This window comes from Felis catus, chromosome E2 (assembly GCF_018350175.1).
Source record: "Felis catus isolate Fca126 chromosome E2, F.catus_Fca126_mat1.0, whole genome shotgun sequence".
NCBI lineage: Eukaryota > Metazoa > Chordata > Mammalia > Carnivora > Felidae > Felis > Felis catus.
Window position 1 is genome coordinate 59,180,777 of NC_058382.1, and position 11,119 is coordinate 59,191,895.

At 52.0% G+C, this 11,119-nt stretch overlaps 1 long non-coding RNA gene across 1 annotated transcript; it reads right to left on the reverse strand.

Annotated features, from left to right (window-relative positions):
• Positions 1-1,886: 1,886 nt before the first annotated feature.
• LOC111558076 lies at positions 1,887-4,913 on the reverse strand. The gene is made up of 2 exons (XR_002738624.2): positions 3,397-4,913; positions 1,887-2,742 (listed from the first exon to the last, which is right to left on the reverse strand). It is a non-coding gene; the product is annotated as an uncharacterized LOC111558076 (long non-coding RNA).
• Between the last annotated feature and the right edge of the window lie 6,206 nt (positions 4,914-11,119).

An 11,119-nucleotide genomic window follows, 5' to 3' on the forward strand; every position in this document is an offset into this window, starting at 1 on the left:
TTTGGCCACATCCTGTTGTCTGTTGGTGCTGTGTCCCCATTTGCTGAAATGAGGTGCTAAGCATCCAGTGAGTTTCTAGCACAATAGCAGGCAGGCGGGGAAAGTTCGAGATCCCCCTCTTTTCTAAGTCACATGACTAATTGGACAGAATTACATGCATCATGTTTTATTAAAATCTCTCTTCCGCTGCTTGCTCATCTATACAAGGACATTTCAGACCATCGTGTAGAATAAGAAAAGGAAGGGGGAAGAAATTTCACGACGTATACGTGTATCAAAATATCAAGTTGTACGCTATAAATATCTATACTTTCTACATGTTAGTGATATCTCAACAAAGGTGTTGAGAGAGAGAGAGAGGGGGAAAGAACAAATCTCAGCGTATCAGGTTTTCCCTTCCTTCACTGAAATACACAAGGAGAGCATTTTCAAAGAGCACTAAAAATATGTCCCCAGGGTCATGGAGCAGAATTAAAGTCTTGATCCCTGTCTGCACTAGAGGCCCCCAAAGTCTCAGGGTGACCATATAATTGAGCATCCAAACTGGAGCCCATTTGAGAGGGAGAGGAAACATTAAAACCAATTAGTAAACATGAATTAATTAGCAATCGCCTCAACCTAACTGTCCCAGCCCAAAGGGACTTACTGTCACCCTACAAACACCAGGCCTTGGGCTCGGTGGATCTGCAACCAATTTTCACCAAAGGATGAATGAGAGAAAAAAGGGCGATGTGAGTATGTACAAATTTGCTCGTGGTCGTCTACCGCCCTTCCTTGAGAAGGTCTATGTTGCATCTGTGATGACATTCTTCCCACTTGTTGTGTGTGTTGAGATGTTCTTTTCAAAATAAGTTAATTGGTTTTGGAGGTAGATCGTAGGGATTTTTGCTGCTTCTGTCAACCTCTTTGTTCCCTTGTTTTGTAAGTATCTTAACAGACACAATAAAAGTCGGTAAGCCTATGTCAATACACCTGATTCAAAACAAAGTATGCCCTGGTCTCCGGAATCACCAAATCTGGACCCACTTCTCTGGACCTCTCAGGCGGAGCAGGGAGAGGACACCCCGGGGTGTCGCCTGTTGGCCCCGCGACGCCCACACCGTTCTCAGAACCCACTTCTCCAACCACGCTGCATCATTTCCGCCCTATTGTCTGTCACCAGTGTTTAACTTGGATCCCCGCCCCACACACCACTAACGAGGGTCATTCCCTGAGTCCCACAAGAGCAGCGCACCCCACCCCCACGAGCCCACCCCAAGGAGTGGCAGCCCCTCCATCATCACAGATACTGGAATTTGTCTCAGAACCATCTGGCATGCATCACTATGCAAACGATGTCCCCACTGAGGGAGCCCATGGCCAGATTGCTATCTCAAGACCCCATGTGGGGTTGTTGTTATTTTTACAGACAGCTCATTCGGCCACTGCAGGGAACTAATTTCTTTTCAACAAGGCCTGAAGCCCTGCCTCTGCAGCACCCACCCTCAAGTTAGGGAAGCCAGACAGAAATGGAGGAGGTGGGGGTGGGGGACTATGATTAGCACAATTTCTAGGATCAAAGTCCTTTACGACCTGAAAGATCTCAGGCTGTTAGATTATAAATGGGGGGTTAATTAGACCCTTGTCAATCAACTTTTATCCCTGCCTTGGTTTGGGCAAATGGTTCTGACTTGGTCAACTCATTAATTAAGTCTTTTGGAGAACACAAGCTCAGGTGTTTATGTCACGCAGAGAAGCAGATGTGGGTGGTTGTCCACTCCTAGAGATCGCTTTTTCCTCCTTTTGGAGAACGGAGATGCATTTCATTTGCTTTAGAAAAAATAACCAGAGATGTAGGGATTTAAAAGTCTTAAAGGATCTATGTGCCATTAATTCGCGGGCAAAGATTAAGGTACAGCTTGTTCTAGAGGTTAAAGACTCTGAGGTTGCGGTAACTACCTGATGCTGAATTCTAATTCTACACCGACGCGCTTGGCCAAGCTACGTGGCTGCAGTGAGCTTGACTCCCCTGACTTCTGTGGTGACAAGTGTGACAGCATCAGCTCACAGAGTTGTCCTTAATGTCCTTTCATTCAACTACAATTTACTGGTCGCCTCTCACGTCACAAGCCCTGGGCTAGATCCTGGGAGTCCTACTGCCAATAAAACAAAAGTCCTTGTGGAGTTCACATTCTGGGCAAAAGAGGGCAGAGGAAACACACGTCAACAAATAAATCTATGACGTAATGCCCAGGAGAGGTAAGCGCCATGAAGAGATACTGAATAGAGCGCACGGAAAAAAAATTAGAGGGAGGTGCTAAGGACATTGAGGCGTGAGCAGGGTTCCGGGCACATAGGTGGTCAGATAAAGTTAGTGATGATGATGATGGTGGTGTTGATGATGGTGACGATGATGGTGATGATGACGGGAATCATGATGGTGATGGCGTTGATGGTGATGGTGATGGTGATGGTGGTGGTGGTGGTGGTGGTGGTAATGGTGATGGCGGCGATGTCACTGGTGAGGATGGTGATTCCGGAAACTCTCCTGGCCCGCCAGATCCCTTCCTTCATTTATTTCTCTTCTGGGAAACAACCTTGAATGATCCTAATGGGAGTGTACGGATGCCAAAACTGTGCCTGCTTTTTCTTCTCCCAACTTCAACTCCTTCTCTTAGGGTTGGCCCAAGGTTTTGGAGTCAGCATTCCACTAGACCTCTACTGCGAAGCAACACACATGCATAGCCCGAGAAAGCATCCAAACTGCAAAAGAAAGGGGTTCCTTGTGTTTTGCTCCTTGGCAACGAGCTCGCCCTAAATCAGAACAAGGCTGATTGCACCTAGATAGGAGCTCTTGGAGCCAGCTCTCCTGCTGCCCCCGGCTGCACGTGGCTGAGTGCCTTTCAGCCACACCTGTGCCTTTTATTAAATCCTGGGAAGAAACCCTTCGGACCAAGCTGTTCCATTACTAATTTAGCACCGCAGAGCAAAACGGCAACGAGGAATGAACTTCCCCTGGCCCTCCAGCCCTTGCGATAAGCCACCGGCCCTTGGCAAAATAAAATCGATGGTCATTTCCCCACAACCCAGGGACAGTGGCAGAACGGCCCCCTTCCAACAGCGTTTCTGGCCGCCTCCCAAACGCGCGGCCCTCCCGTTCATCTCGTTTTGGATAAAATCCACGCATTTGCCCTTGAGGCTGGAACCAGGCTAAGCTGGAGAATGAATCGTTCCCCCACTTCTCTCCCCATCTCCATGAGCGAAGGGGGGCAGGGGGGTAAAAGGTGAAAAGTAACACTTGGGGGACCCGTGTGTCACTGCTTCTCTCATCCAGACACATGAAGAGCAAAAGCATTTTGCCATCTTAAGGGCCAAACTGCTCCAACACCAGGAAACATAAGAATGCCGTTCCATTACCTGGGGTTTTTTTCACTGCAGTGAAAACACCTCTAACTCGAGGAAAAAAGGAATGCATCGATCGTTGCGGGGTCGCCCATGGGCTTGAAAGGAGTTTTAGAACAGGTCCCAGAGTGGTGGGGAAGCCCCACAGCCCGAGGGGCCGGTGGGCGGCCTGTCCTCAGACACCGGCCGTCGAGTGAGGGAGCGTCAGCCATTTCTAGCCAGAGGGTCACCCAACACTGATCTGAAATCCGGGCAGGACAGAGCTTGTCGGGGGGGCCCCCTGAGGGTATGTGACGTGCCCCCCTGTTGGCCACAGGGGATGCCCGAGTCTGCTCAGGCTGCGGTGACAACAATGCCACCGAGGATCACAGACATTTCTTTTCTCACAATTCTGGAGACCCCAAATCCAAGGTACAGATGTCGGCAAGGTACTTCCCGGTGAGGCCTCTCTCCTTGGCTTGGAGACAGGCTCCCTGCTCGCTGGGCTTTCACATGGCTTTTCCTCTGTGCATACGCTCAGAGACAGAGAGAGCTCTCAGGTGTCTCTCCCTCTGCTTGGGGGACGCCGACTTCATCAGAAAGGGCCCCACCTCTATGACATCACTTACCCTGAATCACCTACTTAAAGGCCCCGACTCAAAATAACGGTCTCATTGGTTGGAGCTTCTACCTATGAACCTATGTGTGTGGGGGGTGGGGGGCGGGTAACAATTCATTCCATAGGAGGGGAACCGGAAGTGGGAATGGTAAGGAATTTGGGCTGTGGAGGTGGGCCCTGGGTGCACACACTGACATCAACCAGAGCCATCAGCTGACGTCACCTGGCACAGATGGTGGGATATGCGTGACCTGGTGCCATACGCTTAGACCCGGTCTGCAGGCAGAATGTCCTGCACGTGGTGGCCGTGCCAACAGGAGTTGCGAAGCCAAGGAGGTGGCAGCATAGAGAGGAGGGCCCGCTGTGCTGGCAGGGGGGCACGGGGAGGGCTCAGAGTGGGGGCGTCAGGCTGAGCAGGAGTGACGTCTCTGAGGGAGCCACTGAGAGCGTCTGGTCAGCCCCCTGGAGCTCTGGGGCGTGCCCAGGACACAGCACCCCCATCACGGGAGGGCTCGCAACCTCACTTTTGCAAATCCCAGCTTTCCCAGTGCTCGGGCACCCCCTACCCCTGCTGCCCCTCTGGCTGGCAACATCGCTCTCTCCCCAGTTAATACCCACCCTGGGGTGTGATGTCCCAGGAAGGCACAGATTCAAGGGCCCAGGAAGATGCCACTTACAAGACGAGTGATTCTGGGTGAGTGGCCTCACCTCTCCGAGGGGCCCTTTTATCATTTCCACGGTGAAGGCAGTGGGGTGCATCCTTCCTGGCCCACTGGCCCAAGCTGGGGTCGCAGCCAATCTTGAAGGAGGACCTCTGCCCCCAAGAGCTCTTTGTTGTAGCTCGTTCCTTTGCTCACGTGTTTATTCCTACTCTCCTCTCGGGAACCCCAGGCATGAGTCATTTGCTAAAGAACTGTCGTTAGGGGCGCCTGGGTGGCTCAGTGGGTTAAGCGTCCAACTTCAGCTCAGGTCATGATCTCGCCATTCCCGAGTTTGAGCCCCGCATCGGGCTCTGTGCTGACAGCTCAGAGCCTGGAACCTGCTTTGGATTCCGTGTCTCCCTCTCTCTCTGCCCCTCCCCACTCGCTCTCTGTCTCCTTGTCTCTCAAAAACAAAATTAAAAAGAACTGTCATTCAACATGTCAGTGGGTCTCGTCCGTCCATGGGGTTACTTTAAAAGGTGACATAATCATGCCTTTCAAGGCTCTTGGGAGATACCGGATAAGAGGGCTGGTTGAACTTGCTGCGTTTGAGCCACAGTGACCCATGTCTCGGAGAGGGCGCAAGGCGGTAAGTACTATCTCCTATCAATTACAAAACTAATGCGCTTGTTATGTTAGAAAATGTGGAAAATACAGAATACGTAGAAAATAGGCATCACCAGTGATGTCACTGCTAAGGTGTGACCACTGCATAGTTTGACCTATTTTTAAATTACACGGGAGTCTCACCCTCTGCACACACGTACAGAGCACACATTCATGGAACAGCACATGGAACGCTGTTCACAGCTGCTGAGAGGTGGGCGGGGGGTGGCCTTCAGGGTCCTCACGAGGCAAATTCCAGTCAACGGCCGCACAACTTTCCCTCGCTTGGCTTTTCATTCACAACTTATGATCAAATCCCCTCATTTCAGACACTGACACTGGTGAGAAACAGCCCACGTTTGTGCACAAACCTCTGTGTGCATCTCAGATAGTTTCCGGGTTCAGCCCCTGGAGGCAGAATTACTGGACCCAGGGGACAGAGATTTAAGTCTCTGGGTCCAGATCCCCGATGGTGAGTCCTGGGGATTCGTGCTCAGGGCCGGGTGGCTCTGCTTGCCCCTAACCTCGCCATCTCTGAGCGTGGCCGCTGCAGATCGCCGGGGTCATTGGCTCCCGCCCGTGCTGGCCCCGTCGTCTCTGCCCGAACCCCCTCGGCCAGAACCCACCTGTGCCTGGCGCCCTGAAGGCCACGGGGGTGGCGCTGGGGTGTGCTAGGAAAGTGGGGTCATGGGTATTGGATACCGTGGACCAGCCAGCCTCCCGCATAAAACACCAGGAAGCTTTTGGCGAGGATTCCCCAGCCAGGAAGTGGCAGCGCCGGAGCGCAAACCCAGGCGGTCTGGCTTGGAGCCACAGTCCTTCTGTCCCAGGTCGTAGTCGAGGGCCTAGCACTGCGCACTCAGCAAAGGGCGACACAGGCAAAACACAGGAGCCAGAGAGGAAAACAAGTGCTGAGCTACTGATTACATAACCCAACAATACGACTATGGAGAAAAATCTAGAAGGAAAGGGGGCAGGGGTACGGACGAGCTGAGGTAGGATTGAAGGAGAGGAGGAGGGCCCTGTGGACCCGGGGGAGACCACGCTGCTGCTGTGGGCAGCGCCACCGACTTCTGGGCTGGAAGCAGGCTGCGGCGGGTGTGGGCGGGCACCAGGAAGCCAGCAGGGGAGATGAAGGCAACAAGGCGGGGGAGGGGTGGTGGAGGTTTGGTCCAGCGCGGTAGCCGCCCACGCAGGAGCGGATGCACATCCACGGGATTTGCTCACGGAGCGGGTGAGGGCTGGGAGGGTCGAGCGAGCTCTGGAGGCGGCCACCGCGGTATCGGCCCAAGTGATTTGGCAAGAATGCAGGGAGAGCGGACGTTGGGGCGGGGGATCCAGAGTTCAGGCTTCGACATGAGAAATCTCCAAATCCAAGAATCTGAAGGAGTCAAGCTGACGACACAGACAGAGTGCAGAGCGTGGTGCCTGGCACCTAGAAAATTCTCCAACACATGAACTCCCTGGCCGGTTCCGGAACACCTTGCGGCGGGCAGGGCTCCGCACCACGCCGCCCTCTCAGCGCTATCTTTTTATCACTGTCGGCCTCCTTGCATTTCATCTCACAACGAAAGGCCCAGGAAATATGAGCTGTGGCTCGATGCGGCCCATCCCAGGCAGTCAGGGAAGGTCAATGCCCTGTTTGAAGGGTGAGCTCCCGGGGTTCACGCTGCCCGCGCACTCTGAAACCTGATCATTGCCGTGTCTTTATGGAGAGAGAATCCCTGACAGGTGATTATTTTGGCTGTCCCGCTTCATATCAAACATGCTAAAGATTAGTCACTTGTTAAGGGCCAGCTGTTGACAAGGAAGGATGGAGGGCGGGGGGCAGGGATTCCTGCTGCTCTCCGGGGGCGGATTATGCTGAGCGGCGAGTTCCTCCACCCTAGCGCCTGGGCCACGGGACAGCAGGGAGCGGGGAGCCTGGGGCTCTCTGGAATGCAGGGATCTCTGGGCTTGACAAGCTCCTACTGGCCGTTCAGTTCTCAACTGAAATGTCACTTCTTCCAGGAAGCCTCCCTGACCGGGGCCTGATGAGACTCCCCCATCATGCACCCTCAGGCGGAACCTGCTCCTTTTCTTCCAACATTCTGTATTCTCGCAACGACTTTATTAACCACCTGTTTGACCTGTTCAGCACCCATGTCCCGTGTGATGTGGCCCTGCTGGAGGAGGGACTGCGTCTCTGGATCTCAGTAACCCCACCCCAGAGCCTAACAAGTGGTAGGGATCGATCGGTCCGTGCAGAACGGAACGGGAAAGTCTGGGTTTGTGAGCAAATACGGGTACCAGCATCGCTCTGTGCCTTTTTGACCGAAGAGATGAAGAACAAAACGAAACCAAAGCCTGGTTGACAGGATTCACCAGTAGTCTGAAACCACTGGTTCCAATCCACCGGCTACTGATGTCAGAGTAAGGAAGAGACAAAATTATTTTAAGGGGTCTGCAAATTCATATCGGGCCAACTATGCTCTTTACTTTCATTTTGTTATGAAAATTGACGTATGGAAGTAGGCAAATAGCCCGGCGAGCTCCTGTACACCTACCAAGTACGTTCCCCGGTGTGTGACCCCACCACGTACCCCTGACTTTGGGCCACTCCTTTCCTATGTAATTATGCACCTCTAAAAAACGCAGGTGCTTCCTTAGGATAACAGCAAAAGCATCTTTACAGAAAATATCTTGCCCGTATGAACTGGACCAGTATTTGTCACAGTGCATGTTATTGCAACGATGGATTTTCTAAATCAAGAGTGCTACAAATTCACAAACGGCATTGTCGGTAGGAGTGTATTCCTTAACCCGCTGCTATTAAAAGGACGAGGGCTACCGGAGAGGTCTGAGGCATGTTTTGACGTCGTACCTGAAAAGGACGGGAAACTCTGATCTAAAACCTCACCTCTCTCCTGGCATGCTCGGGGTGGAATTTGCAAAGAGGAGCCATCAGAGAGGCTTGGGTTCCTTTTTCTTTCGTTACCCTCCCCCCGCCACCCCCATTGATCCGTCCCAGGAGAGAAAATGGAAGCAGACGAGGGGAGGCAGGAAGGTGACGGTGGCCATTCAGGGTGAGAACAGGCCAGAATTGACTTTGGTTTCCAGAGTGTTTGGCAAGTCGGATCTGGATGTCCAGCACGTGGGATCTTGAGCAGATAAGTGCGTTCTCGTCCACGTGCTGCTTGCTAACGGTGACACATTGCTGGAGCCGCTTCACCCGGAGCTCCTGTTCCGTCACGGGCAACATGAGTATAGGCTTTCCAACCTCGCAGCCCCTCTCCTTGGGGACAAAGACCAGCTGAGACAGTCCAGAAAAGCAGGCAGGCTGCTAAGTGCTGTGCGCCCCTAACGACGTGCACTGAGGCTCTGCCCTGATCGGGCCTTTGTGAAGGGTCCCTCTGTCGTCGGGCGCCCTGGGGCTTCCGTGAGCATCCGCCCCGTCTCACCCTGCCAGTGTCTCAGCGCAGCTGCCCTGCCCCAGGCCGGAGCATCTGACCCACTGCAAACGGCCCAATCCATCAGTGGCTTTGCCCACGTCACACTCAACAACTGTGGCAGCCGACCCTTCTCCTCGGTGAGAAGACCAAATGGCCCTGGAACAGTCAGAGCCAAACGCTGCCCCCGGCACACTGCTCACCCCCCGTGGCAGCTGTTCAGGCCAAGGCAGACGTCTTCCACCCCGGCTTGTCTCACTCGAAAAGCACCTGGGGAGGTTTTGAAAAGGCACCACATCCAGGCCCCATCCGGAGACACGGAGGCGGGATCCGGGCACTGGAGGCAGGCTGTGGTGTCTGCTGCGAGCTTCGTGGGTCATTCTGAGGCACAGCCATGACTGAGAAGTAGCCGATTAATCAATGACTCAGGTCAACCAACTTGCCTGTTCAAGTCAGGGAGAAATGAGTCAACCAGGGGCGCCTGGGCTGCTCTGTCGGTTCAGCGTCCGACTTTGGCTCAGGTCCTGACCTCGCAGTTCGGGTTCGAGCCCCACGTTGGGGTCTGTGCTGACAGCTCGGAGCCTGGAGCCTGCTTCCCATTCTGTGTCTCCCTTTCTCTTTGCCCCTCCCCCGCTTGCTCTCTGTCTCTCTCTGTCTCAAAAATAAATAAACATTTAAAACGTTTTAAAAAAGAAATGAGTCAACTAAATCAGTCATTTGATAAAATCATATTCTAACCAAAAAAATAATAAAAATTTTATCCAGAGGGAGCTTGACCCACAAAGGCCAACAAACCACCAGTGGCCTCCAACCCTCAATGGCAGAGATTCGAGTAGATGAGTCACCGGGAGCACCGGCTGGCTCTCGTCCGTATGGACCTTCACCCAGCGGGAGAGTCACCAATGCTCTGCAAGGACGTGCCCGTCCCTCAGCGGGGAGGACACTCATCCAGGAATGCGCTCCACAGCGGCCAGCTCAAACGAGAGAGCTCCATCATTGCCACAGAAGAATCTCGAAGCCTCGTGTGCAGCCAGCAAAGCAACTTGCAGAAGGAAACGTCCAATAGGAAACCATTTATATGCAGCGTAAGGACATGCAAAGCCACCCTTGTGTTGTGCCCTGGATGAATCCACGTGCAGCCAGATACAAAAACATGCCTGGGAATGACAGACGCCAACATCGAGGTGGTGGCCAAGTCTAGAGAAGGAACATGGAGTGAGTGGACCAGGGTGAGGTACGTGGAAGGTTCCAGGGCATCCGTAACGTTTTCTTTCATGAAAATAGCATCCAGATATGCAATGAGAAATGCTAGTGTTGGTTAAGCCTGGGTCATCAGTACATTGTTATTGGTTTCTTTATTCTCTGCACTCACCTGGAGGCTCGAAGTATTTCAAATGTTTATTTATTTATTTTTATTAAAAAAATTTTTTTTAATGTTTATTTACTTTTGAGAGACAAAGAGAGACAGAGCATGAGACGGGGAGGGGCAGAGAGAGAGGGAGACACAGAATCGGAAACAGGCTCCAGGCTCTGAGCCGTCAGCACAGAGACCAATGCGGGGCTCGAACCCACCCACGAACCATGAGATCATGATGAGATCATGATCCGCCTGAGCCGAAGGCGGATGCTTAACCGGCGGAGCCACCTGGACGCCCCATAGTATTTCAAATTTTTAAAAGGCTGGGCAACATTTCTTGCTTCCTGAGCCAGACTTTAGATTCTAGATCTTTCTGGTTTTACATCTACACGAGGATTTTACATGCTTCTGTTGAATATCATCACTTTGGGTCCTTCATTCCAACTGCCTACCATTAATTTGGTTCACAGACATTTATTTAAGCACCTGCTAAATGCCAGGTCCTAAGTTGAGGGGTTTTAGAGATGCTCTGGACATAACTGTCTACTATCTTTTGAACTATTACTTCCTGAAGCATCTCATGAGAATTATTTCTGAGCTTTGTGAACTCCGCGGTCTGACGAAACGGTCTTCAGCCAAGTCCACATAAAAATAATGAGTGGGTCTGCCGCACAACAATGTGCACATGGTTAACATCACTGGACTGTGCATCTAAAAATGGATAAAATAGATTTCATGGTGTGTGCTTTTTACCACAACAAAAAAGAACGGCGAGTAGGGCAAGGCTAAGTGCAGAGCCCTGTGGCAAGCCTCGAGAGACTTCTCTCCACAGTAACTTTGCTATCCTATTTGAATGTGTGCACATGTGTGCACTTGTGTGTGTCTGTGCACATGACTTTTCACATACAGAAATGTAGCCCGAGTTTTAAATGGTCAGTCCAGGAAGAAAAATACCTTGAAACATCCCACAACACTTTTATTTATTTAAAAAAACATTTTTTTTAAGTTTACTTATTTTGAGAGAGAGGCAGCACGAGCGGGGGAGGCC